Consider the following 20,514-nt stretch of genomic DNA (forward strand, 5'->3'; position numbering starts at 1 on the left):
ACTTTCACGATGCAGAGAGCAATGTAATCATGCAAAGGGTTCTCTGGGTGTTTATGGTTCTATACACTATCTTTATTAAAGACCCTTTGAAGAACCATCATTTTTAAGTGTGTAGAGAACAATTTCATGCTTATATGCTCCAGTAAACAGATTCAACTGAGACTTACAGTTGAGCAGTTTCAGCAGAGTTATGTTCTTGGTATTTGGGTCGTTCTATCTTTGTGGTGGCTAACAGGGCCCAAATGTTGATATGGAAGTTTATTTTATATTTTTGTAACAAAATCTTGACAAAAAAAAAACAATACTAATTGTCAAAATAATATGCTATTTATAGATACAAATTAATTTAACTTGGGGCCGACAGTAATTTTGAATTTTGGTTGGTGTCCAACCAGCACAGCATTTTCATACAACCATTGTGAAATGCCAAATTTTTTCCCGATAGGAATGAGTTTATATCAATAAGTTGATATTACGTCCATTAGAAACACTTTATCAACCTCATATTATATCATGGCAACCACCTGACAACTCCCTAACAACCCTCAAGGATACTGTAGCAACTGCATAGCAACACCGTAGCAATCCCCTGGGATACCAGAGCAACCCCATAGTAACACTCTAACAGGAATATCATAGCAACACCTAGCAACATCCTAGCAACCACCTGGGATACCATAGCATAGCATAGCAAGCTTAAGATGGGCAAACACCACATTTTCTTCAGGAAATGCACTTTTCTGGTTTTTATTTTAAGATCATTTTCTTGGCTTCAGAGTTGACACTGTAATGGCTGAATGACCCTTTTGATAAAAGGCAGTTGTGGTCGATATATTGTCTAATCTTTAAAGGTGTTATGTCTCATTTCATCATACTGTCAAGCATATTTCCCCACATGGTCTTTCCCTTAAATAACACAAACCAAACTACCCAATTTGCTTCAATGGTTATTCCACAGTCATGTCAACACATAAACCCACAGGATGATAAGGAACTTCTTAAGGCCTGGACCACACTACAAAATAAGTGGGTCTATTTTGAGGCCAATTTACTCCTCCCAACAATCACAAAAGGTGTCAGACTAGTCTTAAATGATTATATGCCCAGATTATCCTGTGGTGTTGGGTGGGTATAATCCAATCTTTACCCCTCCAATCTCCTCACAGTCCAGTCATGACTGGCCAAAAGTTGACATCCTGTGGTGTGGGTGGACCCGGTGGTTCTCTTATATGAAATGCTCTATTAATGTCATGCATGAAGATCTTTAACCAATGAGAAGGTTGGCCAATGATTGGAAGGTTCAGCTAATCCGTATCTCCATTGTAAAAAAGTTTATAAAATTCAATTTCTTTCACTTTTCAACTGCTAAATTCACACCTAATTAGCACAGGAATCTGTGCCTTTCTGTTGTCTGCCATGCTTGTTTTAATTTAAAGTCTCATTTGTTTACAAGAAATTAGGCTCTGACAGACAGGATCATGGACTGTGAGCCTGATCAGAACGTATGTGGTGTTTTGTTCAGGGCAAATGGTGTCACCAGGGGACTTTAACGACCAAATGATGACTAATGGCAGAAAATCAGAGGGACCTGTCATTATGCTTGGCATTCAACAGTGATTAGGATTGTCAAAATCCCATAGTGTGGGCCAGACATGAGCAAAGCAAAAAGAACTCTTGTTCTTCTGGCAGTTCGAGCCTTCCGTCGACTTTAAACTCGGCACTGAGTATGATTTAAAGTGAGAGCAGATCCAAGGTGGAGAGGGCAGAGTTTCAGAGTGATGCTCGCGTGGAGGCGCCTTCAGGCTGCGCTTAATTTCCTGCTCTTCAGCAAAAGCACCCAGAAGCTCTCCACACGCCAGCTTGTCAGCCAGCAGCAAAGGGCTGCCAGTCATTAGGACAACCCATGTCTGGCACCGGGAGGAACAGGAATGGATAATTAGAAAAACAGACCATCGTCCTGGATTGACTCTGTTAGCATAGAGTGAATAAATACACTTTTACTGATGGATTTGAGTTCTAAACTGCACACACTAATGTGTTCTGCTTTACTTTAATTACGCTCTTAAAAATAAAGTTTCTTTAGACCAATTTTTGGTCCCCTAAGGTACCTTTCACAGGCTGGTTTCCTTGAACTGCATGTTCTAGTTGAGGCCCATTTGAGAACTTTTATTTTGAAGTGTGTAGAAGTATTTTGTTATCATGTGCATTAAAATCTTAAATGGACTGCTGGTAGGTCTAAATGTTTATTACACATAAAGAATAAAATAGGAAAAAACTCAGTTATAATATAACAATGCCTGTTATAGCAGAAGAAAAACCTCTGTTATGACATAGGCATAACTCTGTTATAGCAGAGGAAAAACCACTGTTATAACATAGGCATAACTCTGTTATAACATAGGCATAACTGTTATAGCTGAGGAAAAACCTCCACTATGAAATAGGCATAACTCTGTTATAACATAGGAATAATGCTGTTATGGCAGGGGAAAAACCTCTGTTATAAAAAGGCATAACTCTGTTAAAACATAGGAATAACGCACTTATAACATGAAAATAATTCAGTTATAACATAGGAATAACACACTTATAACACAGAAATAGGTCTCATTGCATGTAGTATATGTAATAACTGTATAATAAGCCTCAGATTTTAAAGGGGCTAAAGGGATTTCCACTGATTTTCCAAAATGTTTTCATAATTTTACATTTTGTAAGTATAAACAAAGTCATTCAAAGTAGTTTTATTGTAGAGAAATTTACCAACTTAGATCTTGTACAGTGGTGCTGATAAGAACCATGGGTTTACTGTCAGGTACTAGGCAGTGTATTCATAACTATTTCATTTAATATTAGTTCCTGTGATAGGTCCTATCACCACCACTGTGAACAATTCTGACACCAAGTTCCTCACTAAACCACTCTGAATGGCTTTGTTTACATTTTGCCCATTTAACTATGCAGAAATTTTGAAAAATCAGCAGGAATCCCCTCAACAAAGGGAGATGACACTAATGTGATTTATAGGGAGTTTAAATTGGTTATTGAAGCAAGACAAAATCCCAAATTGAGTGTAAAATGTAGGCCTATAGGGAGATCAGAATCATGCGCCGATGCCACATGAACATGAACACTGCTGAAAACTGCTCTCTCACTTGTTGATCTGTGAAATCAGCATCAGATCTCATTGTTAAGTGCTCTGTCCAGTGATTGGACATGCAGTGTTGGCCATTTTTGCATGAGCTGTCACAATTTGATCCTAGTCTCATTTACTGTGGCAGGCCTTTGTAGCCACTAGAACTGAGGCTACTGAGATTATGTAAAATGTGCCAAAGGCAAAGCATTCACTCATAACTACCCTGATGGAAGCAAGTTTAGACAAGAGGGGCAAGATGCCATCCAGCAAGAAGAAAATAGATGTTTTTTTGTTTAGAAAAAAGGCATTGACTGCACACATACACTGCGGTTTTTGTTTAATTATTTAAAAATCAAGATGCAGTTTTATAAAAAAAAAACTCTACATCTCTGCAACAAATGAAAATATTAAATTGATTCCAACACCTACAACTCAGCTGAAAGCAGATGCGAATACAAATGTTACAATTACCACAAGCGCTGGGTGAATTGTAACAGATTGAGGGGTGATTTAATAACATTCTCAAAAAAGTGTTTGGTAAATCCTTGCAAAACAAAACAAACTTGAAGAAGAAAGTTTGTGAACAATCTCTAAGTTGGCTTGACAAATTTGTTGCTATGGTATCCCAGGCAGTTGCTAAAGCATTGCTAGGCTGTTGCTATTGTAATACACATTGTTGCTAAGATGTTGCTAAGCAGTTGCCATGGTATCCCAGGTGGTTGCAAAGGTGTTGCTAGACTATTGCTATCATATCCGAGTTGGTATGGAAGCTGTTACTAGGCCATTACAACGGAATGCCAGGTGGTTGCCAAGGTGTTGCTATTCCACTATTGCTATTGTTTTCTAGGTGGTTTGCCAGGTATTGCTAGGCTGTTGCTATGGCATCCCATGTGGTTGCTAAGATGCTGCGAGGCCATTGCTATGGTATCCTAAGTGGTTGCTTATGTGTCGTCAGGTCGTTGCTGTGGTATACTAGGTGGTTGCTAAGGTGTTGCTATTCCATTGCTATTGTTTCCCAGGTAGTTTGCTAGGTATTGCTAGGCTATTGCTTTAGTATCCCAGGTGGTTGCTGAGGTGTTGCTAAACGTTTGCTATGGTATCCAAGGTGGCTGCTAAGGTGTTGCCAGGCCATTGCTATGGTATAGCAGGTGGTTACCAAGGTGTTGCTATTCTGTTGCTGTTGTTTCCCAGGTGGTTTGCCAGGGTTTGCTAGACTATTACTATAGTATTCCAGGTGGTTGCTAAGGTTCTGTTTGCCATTGCTACTGTATCCCAGGTGGTTGCGAAGGCATTGTTAGGCCATTGCTATGCTTTCCCAGATGGTTGCTAAGGTACTGCTAGGCCATTGCTGTGCTTTCCCAGGTGGTTGCTAAGGTATGCATGCATCTCTATGTAATGTCTATGAGGGACAGTGTGAAAGATGTCCTTTATGACATTGATTGTGGCAGTTACATTTGAACTTCCTCAACATTCTGCCATTCATTTCTCCTTGGGAAAAAAATCCCACAAAACACTGTACCATAGCCTGACTAGCTCTTACTGTGAGTTGCTTATATGCTTCAACCAATGCTATATTTCAGCCATTACAAAAGAGATATTGTAATAATATAGGTATGAATTCTGTGAACTGTGTAAACAAACTACTGATCAGGAAATACTTATGATGAGAGTCATTTTAATGCTTCTGATTGAATCTTGGGAAATCTGCCCGATTGCTTTGAAAACTCACAGATGACGTTGCTAAGGGAATATGAGAAAATTGCCCAAAGCATGTTCTACTTAACCCTGTTTAACTACAGAAAATACCCATATTGCATTTTCCCCAGCATTAGGTTGGGCCCAACTGTTACGTTATCTTGTTTTTGAAGATTCTACCGTACTACATTAATGTCTCACTGAATCATCTCCTAATCCGCAATACTACCAAAAATATTCCTCCCCAAGGGAGCGCTCTGACTCAGCGTATCAAAGAAGAACCGGGTCCCCAGAAATAAGTCGACTGCCGTCAAGAGGAAGTGTCCCGGAGCAGCAATGTGCTGGGGAGCATGTGACAGCCTGACAGGTGATACATGAGTCTCACTGATCCTGAACCAGGGGGATAGCACTCACAGGCGTCCTCCCCTGAAACACCCCTGTCACTGTGAAATGACTCAGTAGCTTTTGGTGAGGAAATCAAGTGACATCGGCAAAATTTGAGAGATACCTGAGTACATTTTTTTGTTATGTCCGATGAATGTTTTATAACTTAAACCAAATGTTTAAAATGAAAAGAAAATTAAAATTGGTCTTGTTCCTTGACAGTATAAGGTATCATGATATCATGGTATGCAACTTTTTTCATAGTTCTACTAGGAAGTATTTGGGAATTTGGTAAGACAATGTTCAGCTAATAAGGCAGTGCTGAATGATCCAGATGCTGTTCCAGGGTACACTCTCAGAAAAAGAAGTACTGTGCAGGTACATTTATCGTTCATCAGGGTACAAACAATGTAGATGTACCCTGAAAGGTACGATAATGGTTTTAATGTCCAACTGTGTACCTTTAAAAGATTTTTCCTACAGGAAAGATACATAGTTTGTACCCTTTCATAACCTAATGTTTAAAAACAGAACAATAAAATAAAAAGCCTGGAGACGAGACGGGGTGTGTGGAGTCAATACAACTTAGAAAATATAACTGCAATGGAAAAAAGGTACAGTTATGTTCCCCTGACTGAAGGTACTGATGATGTACTCCTGAGGATACCGCACCAGTGACAAGAGGGGTACTGCACTACTGATAGTTTAGTACCTTTTTTTATGAGAGTGCAAAGCTGTTCCCATCCCTGCACATGGTACTTTCCTTGGTCTAATGCTGTTCCACCAACAGAATGGAAATCATTGTTAATATGATACGATATTGTGTCCCTGTATTTCTGTTATGAGATTACCTAGGACACTGTTAGCTTTTTGCAAAATGTTGTGTTGAGCTGATAGTGAACAATGAGAAGTGAAAGAGGGGGTCTTAGACCACCACCACCTGTGCAAAGCAATTCATTCATCTCTACAAAAACTGCCATGCTGGGGTACTCCAGCAGCAAGCTTGGGAATCTCTGTTCTAGAGTATTGCTTCAGGGAGGCTCTACCTTTATCTCCACAGTGTCCTGAAGCATCCCCTACCTTGGTCAAAGCCCAGCCACACCTGTTCCCACAATGGTTCCTGACCACTGGACTCTTTAGGGCTGCTTAATGTTGCCCTGTTTTGCATTCTGCAATAATGTCTGCTTAAGGATTAGCAACTCGAAGATGTATTCTAAGTTTCCAGTCCACCAAATGTCAATATTTTGACCCTGTTTGACTATTTCTTATTATGCTCTAGTATGTTTTTGTCTACTGGTTGTCTCCAAAGGAGATGCCCAATATAGGTATTGAGTAACTTGGGGAGAAGAAGCCCCACAGAGTAAGATGTATCCCAGTCTTACTCTGTCTCCTGACCAAATCTGGGTTCAAAACATTTACTGATTGTCTGTGCTCTAACTAACTATGCTCGAGTGGTTCCCAAACCAGTTCCCAGGGTGTCCCAAATGGTCCACGTCTTTCCATCATCTTTATATGTTGCAAGTCGGATTGGGGCAGAAATGTGAACCACGTTGATGGGGGGTGGGGAGGGTGGGGGCTGATTTATGGTTGACTCCTCTAATTAATTAACTGAATTAAATTCAGCAAATGAATAGAAATGCTCTTAAAATTGAAAATGTCATATTTATGTTTTTTTTAGAGATTGTGGTAAATTAATTTCAATCAACAAGTCATGTAATTTGATGGAGTGTCCTCAAATTTTTGCACAAAACTGTATCTTGTTACCTTCCTTGTTTTGTCCTACTTCTTTTTACACCAGAGTCAGCAACCTACACACTAAGTAACATAAAAACTTTAATTCACAGTAGTTACCGTTTAATAGTGTAGTTATAAGCAGCCTGTTATAAGCTACTGGCTTGTTTCACCCTAGCTCCAGCTTGATTATGTAGTAATGAGCAGCCTTTTAATTACCAACAACCTGGTTGTTAAGGGCTTTACAAGGATGTTATGATATTGCTCAATACTGAAGTGTTACTAAAATTGTTCCTGGATCACTGTGTTCTTGAATTTACATCCCCAGGAACTTTTTGGGGTCAATTGATTAAAATTTTTGCACTGTTGCACTGTTCTTGGCTTGTACAAGAAACATGCTACAATATAAATTACTATATTGTTGCTGTCGAGACAAAACCTCATCTACAATTTCGTTTTTTTTTTCATTTTGTGACATAATTTAAAAAAGGCACTTGCCTTTTATGATGTGTCAAAATTTTATGATGAACAGACCAACAGGAATGGTCCAAAATTACTATTTTTAATATTTCTCCATTCACATTTTTCCTTGTCCTGTAAAGTTACCTTTTTGGAGGTTTTGTGCTGATAGCAGCGATATATATATTAGAGCGAAAGAGAGAGAGAGAGGTAAGTGGGTATCTTGCCCCAACAGTAACCCCTTTCTAAAGTCTTCTTTTAGGTGCCATAAAAAACAAAATTAACTGCAGTTTCTGTTTATTTCCTCCAACTCTGTGTAGGTTTATGCATCATCACCCTATACATTATAAATTCCTAGCTTAACAATAAATGGGCATTGTTTTTAAGGGGGCATTTTACCTCCATTTTCCCATACTAGCATATTTTACTCACACTTTCAGCCCTTGGGTTTCACTGTGTTCCATCCTCTCCAGTTGTGAAGCACAAAAGGTGTTTCAGAATAAATATTCACTGTGAAAGATGCTACAAAGAGATGAGTTCATGGATCATGGTGTGTTAAACGACCTTCACTGTGCAAAAGTGCCCTCCGTAGCATGACATTCAGCATAGTCCAATTTAAAATATCAGAGCCATGCTAAGGACATTGAGTCTTACTAGATTTCTTGAACGGTTTTCCCTACTTATCATTCCCAGAGCAAACAGACTACAGGGGAAAGCCTGGATGGTACGTCCCCTGTGGATTCCTCATTCCATTATTCAATTCTCATTCCAGGCTGCAGTCTGCTTGAGGGAAACCTCATCTGCATTCTCTTTAGGCACTGGGGCTAAGTGTACTGTATAGGCAGCTGCAGTGGGCTGGTCACGTTGTGACTTTCACCGTTCAGTGGCCTCAACGTTCTGCACCATCTCTATAAATCACACAGGCAATCAAAGCAATCTTCATTAATCACTCTGGATTGGAATTAGGGCAACATGTGTGATAGAGCTGAAGAGGTTAAACTCATTAAAGAACAGCGCTGAAGAGTGCTCAGGTTTACAATCACATGGGTGCAAAGCCAACTACGGGAGGGACTCGGGTCACTGGGGCCCAAGCACTACAGGAGAGGGGGCAATGCTCTCCCATTCCTAGCGCAAAGCCATGCTAGTGACATGGTTCTTTCCCCTGTTCGGCCATAGCCAGGCATGGTGGTCCCGGCAAAAATGTTGGTACAGTGTGACTTAATTTTTTAAGTTTTTTTGTGCTTTAGAGTAGAATTTTAATTTTACTTAAAATTGACAGTCATATGAATAGATTCAGGGCATATTTTTTAGTTTATAAGCACCTTTTTAGAAAATTGTAGAATCTAGTTAAAGTTGAAAGAAATATACTTTGAATCATTTTGTTTGCTGTTGGAGTTTTGGTTCCCACTGGTATGGTGAAATATGTTCTGGTCACTGTAGCAGTCACTAAAGCTGTCTAAACTTATGGCGTTTTCACACTAGAGTTTTTTCTGGACCTAAGACCACTTGCTCTGCGAGTTCTGTACATTTGGTCAAGTGTGAAAGCTGTTTTTGAGCTGGGATTTGTCCAGAGAACTTTTGGTCTTCCTGAAATCGGTGGTCTGGGGTTCGCATCCAGCAAACTCTGGTTCAGTCTGCTGCACATGTGGACGCTATTCGTTCCTCGTGCTGCATGTGGGGTTGCATGATTCGTTAATATTGTAAAGTGACTGCTTCGACTTATCGTGTCAAGTTTCATGATGACAGGTAAAGGACTGTTGATGAAGTTAACCATTTTGCAGACCTGCATGCAGAAAAGTGACGTATGGATTTGCACAATCGATCCACAGTTTGGATGGAGTTATTGTGTGTGAAAGCAAACCAGCAATAATGAGCCCCTCCTCCAAAACAAGCACAGAACCAGTGCTGGGTGCAGATTCTAGTACACGTGACAAATGTGAAAGGTCCCCTTTGTAGCTGAGATGAAGAAAAATTAGGAAGATGCAGCTGAACTAAAATGATTTTTTTGCAGTAAAAGTGAACAGAGCGGAGAAAACAGGCTACCCTTACCCCCAGTGTTTAACGTTACTTGATACCAATGCAGGTCTTTTTAATCAATGAGGGGAAAGTATTCAGAAACCTTTGTTCTTTACTTAACTTCCAGTGTATTTATACACTTCAGATTTACACACATAATATCTTCTGGTGTTTCTTGGCTGAAAAGAATAATATCTCCTTCAATATCTCCCAGTATGTTGCTTCATTCATGTTTCTTTGACATGTAATGTCTCAGTATCCTGATGCCCCCACCGTCATGCTTCGCTGTGGCTGTTCTTAGAATCATCTGCTCAACCCTTCTTTCTCCAAGCATGATGAGCTGAATTATTGTCTGAGTTCTCTTTTTGTTTTGCCTGATCAGAGAACATTTTTCCAGAGTTTTGATATGTCTAAATGCTTGTGTGTAAAAATGTTTGATGCACATCTCTGCTTCATTTTTAACAGAGAAGATTGCATGGGGTGTGGGAATGGACATGATTCCAGTGCAGTTTGTTGTTCATTGTTTGTCTGTAACTGTTGTTCTTGCTGCTTTCAGGTCATCCTGGCACTCTTTTCGATTGACGGCTGGCATCTCTCTTACCTTCTTTATCATTAGTCTGAGAGAAGTTTTGGCTACGTTCACATTTCCAGGCTGAAGTGGCTCAGATCTGATGTTTTCAGAGCTGTGTGGACACGCAAATCTGATCTTTTCAAATCTGACCTGAGTCACTTTCATAGGTGGTCCTAGATCAGATACCTATCCGATTTGCGGTCATGCGACCTTAATGAGAAAGCTTGGATCGGAATTCATGTGCTTTTTTTAGTGTTTAGTGTTACCATGGCAGCTTTAACAGAAGTTTAAGCCTGTAAACGGTGGAAAAGCAACACATCTTACCTTTTTCGTCTTTGTCTCGCTCTAATAATGAAGCTGAGAGCTGATCAGAGTTAATTAACTTCACATGAAGCTTATTCTGACCGTTAGTTTGCTGATGATGCATGTGAGGCACACGATTCATTCACGTGACATTACTGAGTAGGATGTGCGCATGCGGGTCATTTCAGGACGCCGGTTCATTCAGATTAATGACAGATTTGAGTCACTTACCTAAACGAGTGTGAACCATCATGTCAGAGAGATCAGATTCGAGCAAAAAATCGGATTTGAGCAACGAGGCTTGTAATGTGAGCATAGCATTTGAGTAGCACTCCTGTCTGGAGATGATTAGTTCTGCCTCTATGAACTTTCCACATGCAAATTATGAAACCAGTTGCACTGACAGGGATGTTTAAGGTCTTTGCTAGGGCTCTGTAGCTTTGTCCCCTTCAGTATTGTTTAGTAATGTTGTCCCTGAGAACTTAAGGAAGTTCTTTCACCATGATTGGTACTTATTAAATAAAATCTTCCAAACCAATGATAATGTCTTTTATAAATGATATCAGGTGCATTGTGCATGAGAACATTTATAAATGTAGTCTGAATACCTTTTTTCCCCATCAATTTCTCTTATTTTCATATTCATAGGTATAATGTGAATATCCATTATGTGTATATTTGAAGTGGATGTATGCACTGGAGATATATTAAACATAAAAAACTATCTGAATACTGTCTGAATACTTTCTCCTCACTGTAGTAGTAAAGGCTAGGATGCAGGTTGAGGCAGCAGAACCAAGGTTAAACGTGCAGCATGAATGGTACGTCTGCATGTTCTTCATATAATGGCCTATTGAACGCAGACTCAGGCTCTACTATTTGCGAATCATGGTCTTAGTATTCTTCTGCATAGCTGTCCTCTCTCCTTTGAAGTGGTCCATCAGTGGTCAGTGGTCAGGCTTACTCACAGTGTAAAACCGACTGTTCTTGGGCATGCTTCTACAATCATCAAATGTGACATAGCACAGCTCTAGCCCAGGCCTGCGGTTCTACAGAAATAACCAAACCATGACCCCATCTTCTTCTCTGCAAGGGTCATTTAGAAGTCACAGGGATATGTTCTGACACCAGAAAATAGCACATTGATGTTCTAGGGCTTTTCAAAGCTTCATAGAGGTTACTAACAATGGCCTTCCTGAAGGTGTTGTGACCCTCTTAACCCTAGACTGCTTTATGACCGGCTAGTGATGTTCCTAGTGAAAGGAAAGGACATCCTAATGTAGTTGTAGCAAAACACTGGGTTAACATAAAGGGATGATGGCACTTTAGAAGTCTTGGTATCCACCAATGACAGACAGCGTTCTTGTATGGCCAGTGGGAAGTGAGTAGGGCAGTCCATTTTACACTTACCCAAAATGCAGTCAATCAGCCAAGACATGTTTAGTGTCTAAATTTTATTTCTTTAGTGTAGACCTAGAGATACTAAGTCAATGTTGTTAACAAACACTAGAAGTCAGTAGCCACTCAAACCATTTGCACAAATACATGACTAAAACTTATTGCACCCAGGCCTTAATTCAGGTTGCGCAGGCAAGTCAATGTGGTTTAGAACACAGTATGACTCACTGTGAGCCATAAAAACCAAACCAAATTACTTCTTGGAGTAGCCAAAAATAGGGGCAGCCATTTAGGTTAACCAGAGCACAGTTTGGTATTATTTCATGCAAAACAACCAAAGACAGGGCTGGAATTCACTACATCATTGGGCTGTGGTCACCAATCCTGTTCCTGGAGGTCTACATTTCTGCAGACTATAGTTCAAACCACAATCTTTCACACCAGCTCCAGCTAATAAACTTTTTCAAAAGTCCTTGATTGGCTGAAAATGATGCATTAGTGTTAGGAAAGGGGAGGAGGCAGCATGTTAGGTGTTAAACTCTGTGGGCACATAGATCTCCAGGAGGAGGGTTGGAGACCACTGCCATTCGGTAATGTAGGTAAAGTGAATGTACTCAGTAAATCAATCCAGTGTCTGATTACAAACTTAAGAACCATGTTTTCTAGACAAACAAGCCTTAACCTTATATGTTTGAACCTGAATATACACATGAAGGAATCCATCAGCTGGATGCTAGACCCACCAGTGAGTCCTCATACCACCTTCCATGCAACAACAATGTAAGTACTAGAGATGTCTTTACTGTTGCAGAATGCAGTATCACGGTGTATATGTGTATTTACATAATATATTACATAAGATAAATACTGTACTACTGTAATCAACTCCAGTTTTACTGATACATTAAATAGCAACATATTTTCTCTTGTTTAATTGCACATGTGTAACATGCTAATTGCATTTTGTGTAATTACATAATGGAAATTCTGCTGTTACAACATAAGATATACTGAGAAAAGATAAAACTTAAGTTGATACCCATGCTACCATAATCTAATGGTAGTAATATATAATATCTGTGAACACATCGCCAGTAATTACATCGTTATTGCATGTAATGTCAGTGAGTAACTACACAGTTATTAAAGGCATTATAAAGTGGAACGCTTTTCTACATGAATTCTGACATAATTTAAAGCGTTTTTATGGCGATTGTGATACATATTTGTGAAAATGTTTTCAGTGCCTACTGACTCCCAATCAGTCCATCATTCGCCTAGCAGCTCTAGTTTTAACCTAAAGAAGGAAAATTTGGTCACCAAATGTCTTGGCTGATTGGCTGCATTTGTGGTAGGTAGAAAATCATGTAAATTTGATCCTTTATGCTATATTCACTTACCTGTGTAACATGAGTAAACTGTAAGTCACTCTGGAGCAATGCCAAATGCCATAAATGTAAATGTATCTATGAGTACTCCAGGATAAGGTCCTCTATTTTATGGGCTAACCATAGAGGAGCTCTTATTGGAGACAGGATGGTTTCTGGTGAGGTGTTGGTGCATGGCGCGTGACGGATTCCACATCACTGCCCAGGCCGCAGGAGGCATAATAGAATGGAGGGATATTACGTATAGCTCTGTCACCCCTTCAGAAATAAATACAGAGACGAGCAAGTGGTCAGACCGCAGACCAAACCTGAGGCTCCGGGCAAGAATTCTGCTTCCCCGTCAGTGTAAAGCTCCTTGCTTGAGCGCACACACACAACACACACACACTGAACAGCGACAATACACACACACACACACACACACTTATACACATGCGAAGGCACACGTACCAGCTCCACTAAGGCTGCCACTGACAGGCAGCTCAAGGTCACCCGCAGTGATCTGACAGCTCCATCCTTAAGCGTCTGTGGACTCCACACCCCCCCCTCCCCCAACTCTGCCTCAGACACAAAGGAAAGGCTAAAAAAGAGATAGAGAGAAAAAGAGGACAACTGAAAAGAGAAATAGAAAGCGACTGACTGTCTGTCTCTCGGGGAAAAACTGTGGCCATCTTTTTTTCATATAATCCAGCGCATGCCTGCTGCTGCACAAGAAAAGATTATATGGGGTTATATATTCTGTGGTTTGTGATTCTGCAGTCATTTCACCCCAAAAATGGGAAATCTTTTCCACTGTAGAGCCAAATGGTTCTCAGGGCTGTCCTGTGCCGTTCCGCGCTGGTGTTGACTCGTGAGACCGGTTATGGTTTCTTTTTCCATCTGCTGTGCTGCTAAATCAGAACCAGGGATTATTGAAGGAAACTATGCACAATATATGCTTACATACACAGCTCACACACACCAGAGTTGAGTCAGTAACATCTAAAATTGGGCCAATAAAGCTTTTGTTATTCAGAACCGAACCTGCTCTGTGGTGAGCAGAGCTGGCAGCATGCTAGCTAAGCTAATGCTAACCAGCTACTCTGTCCAGGTTAGTAGCATTTTTAACATTTAGGCATAGGTTTTAGATTGAAGCTTTGACATTTATTGAATGGTGGATTTTAAATCGTGTATTGTTTCTATTCATTTGGTGTCCATGTGAGCGAACTGAACTTATTTGATTGTTTTCAGGTTTGAAATAATGCAGCAGGATGTGGTAGCACAATACCAACATAAGTTAGCTGACCGTGTCAAAAAAAAAAAAGCTCCTTCCTTGTTTTTAAGTGCTCAGCATTGAACCGTGTCCATGTGATTTTACTTTTAAGTTGTTCTGTAGAAAATTTACTTCTATGTTTAGGGTCATTATCCTGCTGCATCACTTAGCTTCTACTGAGCTTCAGTTGGCAGAACATGATTCTTTATTTTTTGTGGGGTGTGGGGGGCTTCCTCCATGGTGTCCTGCCATAATCACTAAGCCTGTTCAATGTTTTTCAGATTGTAGACTTATGAACAGAGATCCTTCAAGTGTTTAACACTGTTAGCTGTTGCCCTAGAGTTTTCTTTTTTACTATGAAGCACTGTGCATTGTGCCTTTGAAGTGATCTTGGCTGGGTGTCCACATCTATGGAGAGTAGACTCAATGCTGAATCACCTCCAAATTCAATTACACATCACATCAATAATTTCTTACTGGATATATGGTGCTGACTATGGAAATATTAGCCGTGCTTCTTTGTTAATGTTTAAGAATTGGTTGGTTCTTGAAGACCATCTCTATACATATGCACCATGCACCAAGGCTACCTGGTGTACTTGACCTTTATTATAGAGCTCAATCATAAATGCATTAGTGAGTGCAAAGACTGTTGAGAAGATTTAGTTCAGGCATTCTTCATCTTCAGTCTTTGTAATGCTAATGTTAAGTCGAGCTGTTTATTTACTTCCTGCTGTGCTTTGCGCGCCACCCTCACTTGGCCTTGGTTAAAGTGATTAACTCGTCTATGGCTTATATTTATTTTCGCCAGTTTGACCGTGGAAGCCACGGTAATAGGTCCAAGAGTTTGTTCATTCAATTTGCATAAGAACATGCTGACAAAGTACCGGTGGGCAGTGACTGTTGCAGACTGTGGTTGTTCCATGCAAAGGGCCACTAGTTTATATTTTATTCCAGCAGTGTTATGTTGTTGTTTTTTGCTGTATTGTCTGCATATTTTTATTGCCAGTATACCTCATATTTTCTTAGTACTGGCTTTTTTGCTCTACAGTCATTTGAGTTTGCCTCTTGTGTTATTCTATCACGTGTCGTATGGATCCCTCAAGTTCAATACCTGTGGTTCAAAACCTTCAAGCTCAGGAGTTCCACCTGGACCAACATCTATATAAGAGCTGGAGTTCCACATGGTTCAAAATCTTCATTTCCAGGGACTCTACTTGCTCCAAAATGTTTAAGTTCTACAGTTACATCTGGCCCAACATCTATATAAGAGATGGAGTTCCACATGGTCAAAAACATTCAAGTTCTAGAGCCCCAGCTGGCTCAACATCCTAAGAAGGGCTGGAGTTCCACATGATCCAAAACATTGAAGTTCTAGGGCTCCAGCTGGCCCAACATTTATATAAGAGCTGGAGTTCCACATGGTCAAAAACATTCAAATTCTAGAGCCCCAGCTGGCCCAACATGTTCAGAAGGGTTGGAGTTCCACATGGTCCAAAGCATTCAAGTTCTAGGGCTCGAGCTGGTCCAACATCTGTATAAGAGCTAGAGTTCCACATAGTCAAAAACATTTAAGTTCTAGAGCTCCAGCTGGCCCAACATCTTTACAAAAGCTGGAGTTCCACATGGTCCAAAACATTCTAATTCTAGAGCTCCAGCTGGCCCAACATCTTTCATAAGAGCTGGAGTTCTACATGGTTCTAAACCTTCAAGTTCTGGACCTCTACCTGGTTTCCACATTGTCCAAAACCTTCATAAATCTTGAAGATCCACATGTTCCAAAACCTTAGAGTTATGAAGTCCCACATAGTCCAATATCTTTATAAGAGTTGAAGCTCCACATGGTCCGACACTTCCACTGATTCAACATCTTCCTAAGTCTTGGAGTTCTAAAACCTTCATAAGTGCTAGAGATCCATTTGTTCCAAAATCTTTGTAATGAGTTCCACATTGTCTTCTTCACAAAATCTTGCAACTCAGCACCCTAGGTCTAAAGTCTTTTCAAATCAATACATGGTTTTAGTTTAGGTCCATTTGGATGTGTTTGAGCTCTGTAGGTGTTCTTTCAGCTCTGGTGAACTTACTTGCACATTGAATTTGCAGTGGTACAGAAATGGGACTGTGCATCCAGCAAAGGCTTCCACTTACAATAACTCTCTGCAAACGGGAGTCATCCATGCAGCATCCTTTATGAGGCCACTGTAAACAGGCTCAAGGGGATGCCTATAAAAATGATTTCATGCATGGTGTTCCAGTGTGTAGATACCAATGCACTGTGATGTTGGTCTTAAAATGTCTAGCACTGACCTAAGAATCTTCATTCAAATAAATATCTTTTTTTCTTTTTGGAAGCACATCACTGTGCATTGTCACACAGTGGATATGTATACTGAATAATTTTGTATACATCTGCAAAGGCTTCAGGGATCAGGGAGAAGGGATTGTACAGGTTGTATGAGGTGTTACAATACACTCGCTAACCCTTTTACAACACCACACCACAGAGTTTTGTTTTTTTTTAAGCCAAAAATTAACAGTATCAGTTTCATGTGGTACAAAACCGTCAGGCTCTGGAGCTGGTTGAAAGCTTTTAAGTTCTAGAGCTCTAACTCTAGCCTTCAGGTTGCTGAGCTCTATACGGTCCAAAGTGCTAAACCAAGTTCTGGAGCTCAATCTAGTCCAAAGCCATCACAATTTGGAACTTTACCTGGTCCAAACCCTTTGATTTATGTAGCTCTACCCAGTCCAAAACCTTCAAATTTTATAATTCCTCCTGATCCAACATCTTCATAAGAGCTGGCACTCTACCTGGTCCAAAACTTACATGTTCTGGAGCTCCACCTGGCCCAAGATCTTAATAAGAGCTGGAGCTCTAACTGACCCAAAAACTGTATGTTCTTGAGTTCCACCTGACCCAACATCATCAAAACAGCTGGAGCTCCACATTGTTTGAAACTTTCAGGTTCTGGTGAACCTTCATGGTCCAAAATGTTCATGTTCTGTAGCTCCATATGGTCCAAAAAGTTCAGGAGCTCTACTTGGTAGCAAACCTGGATCCAAAACCTTTTAAATTCTGGGGTTCCAGCTGGCCTAAAACCATCACAAAAGCTGGAACACTACCTAGTCTAAAACCTTCAAGTTCTGGAGCTCTGGGCCAACATCTTCTTATGAGCTGGAGCTTAACAAGGTTCAAAACCTTTTAACCAAAATTGAACTGTAGCAGTTGTTGAGGAGTGCTATAATAAGAAATGTATTTCTTTATTTTCAAATTGCTGTCATTAAACAAATAAACAACTGCGAACAGCCTGTTTTAGCCTATTATACTTAAGCTTCTCACACATTTCAAGGTCGGGTTTTTGTAGCCAAAGAAGCTTCTTATGATGGCTGTTGTCATGTGGCATGTGATTTTCCCACCTCGGTTTATTTACTCCCCTGAGTGTGGAAGAAAGCACGCTTGCTGGTTTTAATTAAATAGCGTTCATAGGAAGAGGTGTTATCTGTGATGGGGTTTATTTTGGCAGACTGTCAATCATTCTGAGTCTCATTTAAAGTTTGATAAGCTCTGGAGGAGGAAGAAATATACCTGGCGAGATGACGAGATTTCTGGTGGGCTGTTTTATTTTTCACGCCATCTTCTCTGGCACAAAGCCCAGTGAAAGATGTTTAAAAATTGAGATTGAGTTCATGATGATGATGGTGATAATAATGGTGATGGTCATGAGGCTGTAAGGTGGTAGGATAGCTGAGCTTACTTTTGTTTCTCATGTCAGGCATCCACTTCAAAGCCTCCATCCCGCTGGAGCCAAAGCCGCTAATGCTGAGGAGAATTTACCATCTTCTTTCTTCTCACTCATTTGAATGTGAAAACCTCTTGATATCACACATGCTGTGCTTTCATTTGCAGTGCTATCTGTTTCGAGGAGAGGTAGAGGGTCCACAAGGCCTCTCTATTCTCGCTCTCAGGGAAATAATGAGGCATTTTCACATACTCCTTTTCCATCCCCCTGACCACAATGGCACCTGGTCCAGGCCTGTTATCTTCTCAGCACAGGACTGCTGGACAGAGGAATCTTGGGCAGGCTGTGTGTGAGCAGGGCAGGCAAAGTAAGCACCAATCCCATCTCAGCTCCATTCACCACCAAACAAGAACTGCTTCAAAGGGACTGGGGTGATGTGTTGCTAAATGTATTATTAATGCCTTGGGGTCCTCCTGCAATGGATATTTCAGTGATTTCTTGCACCAAAATGCCTCATCAGCTCATTCCCAAGCTTTTTATAAAGTTTAAATGGGAATGTTTGAGCAGGGAAACATCTAAATGTGCCAAATACCAAAGGAAACACAGAATTAACCCATAGGAATTGGGGTAATTGTTTGGTATTTGGGTCAATTATAATTACAATTACAAATTACAAAGATATTTACATGAGACAGTCACACATGCCATATGTTGTTATTTTCAGGGGACCCTGAGCTACTGAGATATGCCATTACTTGACATGCAAATGCTAACAGAATTTTGATATCTATATGAATTTGGCTCGCTTTTATCAAAAATTTACCTAGTTTCTGCAAAATTTAATACATTTTTGCTTATAGAGATCTTGAAAACAAGTGTCACCTTAGATACCTTTTCAGAAACTGTTTGTCTGGAGTGTCTGTGAGCTAAAAGTACAAGAATTTTGATGGTGATTCATTCTATTGGTTATTATGAGTAAAAATAAACAATTAGCATAAGGCGGCCATGTTTTTTATTGATTTTCTTGGATTAACACTGAATGCTAAAACTCTGGTACACAGCAAGACAGGCTTTATTTTTAATTACAAATTGTGTTGCTTATTTAATTTCAGATACTTTTGATACTCAAAATGAATGTAAACTGGAAGACAGAGCTAAATTTGAATAATTTTATAATAATATGTAATATTGTATTTATTGCTATATATATATGTTAAGGCTGTTTTGTGTATGACATGTTGGACTTTTTGAGCCTATGTGACTCCTGCTTACCCCCTCCTGAAACTGTGCTAGGACCTCCAGAGGTGACTGTTTCTTTGCACGAAATTGGTTCCACCTGTTGAAAAATCAAAAGGCGATTGGCTGATTGCACTATAAGTTCCTTATTATGTTGGTGACACATTAGGCCTCCAGTTTTTGAAATTAAGTGAGATAATGGTGGTTATTGATGGATGGTTGTCAAAAAAGTACATAGCTACTAAATGTGAGTCACTAAAGAGTTACTAAAGAGCTGTCAGGTATCATTTCAGGTATTATTTAGCAGTCAAGTACAGTTTGAAACTTTAAAAAACCCAAAGTAGATTGTTGTTTCATTAAGTGATTGGCAGTAATGGCAAAAAGAAATCAATCTGCCCTGGAATTGTTTTTAACACTTTTTGACTGTACTTTAGTTGTTTGTTTACTCACACCTTAACAGTTATTAATAGTCCTTTCTTTTTCTTCTTGAGCAGAATAATATCATTATTGAATGGTTTCATTTATATATATTTAAAGCAACATTCACATCAAACTAAGAACTTCAGTGACACAATGGGGAAAAAACATTCATTGTCTGTGTAATATATGTATAATAATATTAATCCTGTTATTGATGTTATTTAGTTTACTGTTAAAACACAAATCATTTTACTTAATTGCAGAAAAAATGTGTTTTGGTAGTAACAATACTTAATGTTACACACTGGTTTTCGGAGTCTGGGACATTAACTTCAAAACAGTGGGATCTACCTGCTCACCCTGTGGGATACAGCCTCACTTCCTATTCTAAAATGCAGGGACATGGCTAAAATAAGGCTCCACCTATAGACTAAGTTTTTAAGTATAATTTTAATAAGTTGAAATTTTGCAGTAAGGGTTTGGGTTTTATATTCTCAATTGGTGCCATGGTAGATACTAACATAATCCTTGCAAATATCTATGGTTTGTTCCACGTATACCAGCACAACACACCACCACCACCACATCAGTGTCACTGCAGTGCTGAGAATGATCCACTACCCAGATAGAACCTGCTCTGTGGGGGTCCTGTGGGGGTCCCTGACTATTGAAGAACAGGGTAACAAAGTATGCAGAGAAACAGATGGACTACTGTCTGTAACTGTAGAACTACAAAGTGCTCCTATGTGGTCAGTGGAGCTGATAAAATAGACAATGAGTGTAGAAAC

The sequence above is a fragment of the Colossoma macropomum genome, unplaced genomic scaffold (assembly GCF_904425465.1).
Source record: "Colossoma macropomum unplaced genomic scaffold, Colossoma_macropomum, whole genome shotgun sequence".
Lineage (NCBI taxonomy): Eukaryota > Metazoa > Chordata > Actinopteri > Characiformes > Serrasalmidae > Colossoma > Colossoma macropomum.